Here is a 3,004-nt window from a genome sequence, read left to right as displayed (position 1 = left end):
CTGGAGGTCATGTGCGGCACCTTCCTTGTTTCACCCATGAGCTTTTACAACCTTTGCTGACCTTAGCTTCTTTACCTAATGAAAGTGGAGTGTGGCATGAACCCATTCTGAAGTAGATGAGATAAAATACCTCCAGTAAAATGCCAGAGTGAGGAATGTCATTATACATGCCTACAGAAGGGGTCATTGTGGAATCTAAATCCTGTATCCACTTTACATTTTTTTTTGTCTCATTTCATTCAATTGTGCAAATGTTTCTTTTCTTCATCTGATTGTCTGGTTGAGTAAGGGAAAGAGGGAAAAAGTAAAAGGAAAACACTTTCTAACAATGTCTCTGTCCCCATAGCTGTATATGGAAGGGTGACACATGCATATTACTCTAAGAAATATTCAGAAAAGTTTCAGTTTGCTGGGGAGTGTATACTGTACTAAAATTATCAAACACCTGTCACATGAACCTGTGTAAGTTCAGAGATTTCAAATGCTTTACTTAATGATGTGGTCCAGGAAACATTCCTGTCTTGATTGCTCTTCACTATGATCCAATGGGCAAACTCAACTCATTAATGAGCTATACAAAGTTACAATGTTGATATTATGTGGAATTATTTTCATTGCACTGTTCCCTCATTATATTTTTCCCCGACTCCTCCTCCTCCCACAATCAGGTAATGTACTGTTTTAATCTGATCTACTTCCTCACCTCTCCCCACCTCCACCTCCTCTCTCTTTTTCAGTTTCCCCTCTCCTTTTGCACTCCATCTCTCTTCCTAGTCTTCCTTTTCTTTGTCCACTCCTCAGTCTTCTCTTTCTTTTTCCTTCTTTTGATTCCTCTCATTCTCTTTATTCCCTCCCTCCCCTTCATCACCACCTTTCCATGACTCTGACTCTTCATGTATCCTCTGTTCTTTTCCCCCTCCCTACTTCCTTCACTCTTCCAAACCCTCCCCACTTCCATGTCCCTCCATTCACTTCTCTACCACCCTCCCTTCACTCTTCTAACCTCCCTCCCTTCACCCTTCTATCCCATTTCCACTGCACCCGCCCACTTCCACCACTCCCTTCACACTCTCTCCCCTTCCTTCACTCTTCTACCCCTGCATTACATTTGTTCTCATTCATTGTCACAGGATTCAATCAGCTACCTAGTACAATCTCACACCTCTCTAACACACTTAAATCATGGTACTTCAACATTTAATAATTTGCAACAGTAAAGACAGTTGGAACCACACATTTCCAGCAGCCTCTTAATTCATCTTTACTCAAGCTCACCCAGGGTTTACTTAACAGCAATTGACCTTTGAAGTGTTAAAGGAACACACAATTGCATAGTAACAGGACAGCCATATTATGTTTTGCTTTATATGGTGTTCCTCCCCTTATAAAGCAGCATGTCCTGACTTACTGTGAGTAGAGCCAACAGCACTCTGTCTGTTCATCTTTCCAAAGCTTTGCATCTATTGCATGTTGGATTTTAAATATACCTGTAACTCAGAAGAAAATTCTCATCTGTTTTTGTGACTGGCTCCAGTTTCTCAGGTCACAATGAAAAATAAAACCTTTAACTGATACCAATTTGGAGCCAATCTAAAGAATGCTTCACCATTAACCAATTACTTCAATTCTTCTCTCACACACCCTAACAACCTATTATGAGCAATAACATGGGACATCCATGATTGGTAGATTCGTAATTCCCTCTCTGGAGGTGGGAAAGGAGATGGTAAGAAGGGGAAATAACCTGGTAGGTTGACCCAGAGAGATACTCTCCCCACTTAGACAGTTGATCTCCAATTAACAGCTTCAATTATGGGTTTCAATTTGCCAACTCCCTGGTAGCCAGTCTGCCTGGCAGATGAGAAAGGAGGTTAATTTCTCCAACAGGGTAACCAGGTCAACTTGTACAGGACATTGGTTAGGCCACTTTTGTAATTCTGCATTCAATTCTGATCTCCCTGCTATAGTAACGATGTTGTTAAACTTGAAAGGGTGCAGAAAAGGTTTACAAGGATGTTGCCAGGGTTGGAGGGTTTGAGATATGGGGAAAGGCTGAATACTCTGGGGCTATTTTCCCTGGAGGGTTGGAGGCTGAGGGAATGACCTGATTAGGTTTGTAAAATCACGAAAGGCACGGATAGGGTGAATAGCCAAGGTATTTTTCCCAGTGTAGGGGAGACCAAAAATAGAAAGCATAGGTTTAAGGTGACAGGAGAAAGATATTAAGAGGACTTAGTGGATAACTTCTTCATACAGAGGGTGATGCATGTCTGGAACAATTTGCCAGAGGACTTAGTGGAGGCTGGTACAATTTCAGCATTTAAAAGAATGTGTACGTGATGAGGAAGGTTTAGAGGGATGTGGATCAAATGCTGGCAAATGGGAGTAGATTAATTTAGGATATCTGATCAGCATGGATGAGTTGGATCAAAGGGTCTGTTTCTGCACTGTACATTTCTATGACTCTATGGTCATCCATAACTAGATTGAATGGTGGAGCAGGCTCGAAGGGCTGAATGGCCTACTAATTGCTCCAATGTTGTGTGTTTCTACCTTTATCCTCTGGCTACTGAACTTCCGGCCAGTGGAACTGGGTTCCCGTTGTCCAGTCTAATTCGTCTCCTTATGTTTTGCCTTATTTGATGACTTGGACATTGAACTTACCACTACTCCCAAAGGATGCAGCTTTAAAAGACAGGCTCCCCTTTAAATGGCAGCAACTCCCGCAGCAAACCAGCTGCCCTTATCTAGCCAGATCCGTGTTGGTCACACGCAAAACAGTAAATCTCTCAATGTGGCCCAAGTCCTGCATATGAGTTAGAAGCAATGACCCTCAGCTGGTCTATGGTTGGAGTACTCGCATGAAAATATCACATCTTGCAGGTACCTCTTCCACATTCATTGAAATGGAAGACAACTGAAATAGTTTCCATTGCTAACAGCATTTGACCTTCCCTCACTGATCGATCCTGTTAATAATAGCCACACTCTATTTAGCTTGCTG

Source organism: Hemiscyllium ocellatum, chromosome 24 (assembly GCF_020745735.1).
Source record: "Hemiscyllium ocellatum isolate sHemOce1 chromosome 24, sHemOce1.pat.X.cur, whole genome shotgun sequence".
In the NCBI taxonomy this organism is placed as follows: Eukaryota; Metazoa; Chordata; class Chondrichthyes; order Orectolobiformes; family Hemiscylliidae; genus Hemiscyllium; species Hemiscyllium ocellatum.
The sequence above is the reverse complement of the archived record's forward strand: the minus strand, read 5'-3'. Positions refer to the sequence as shown.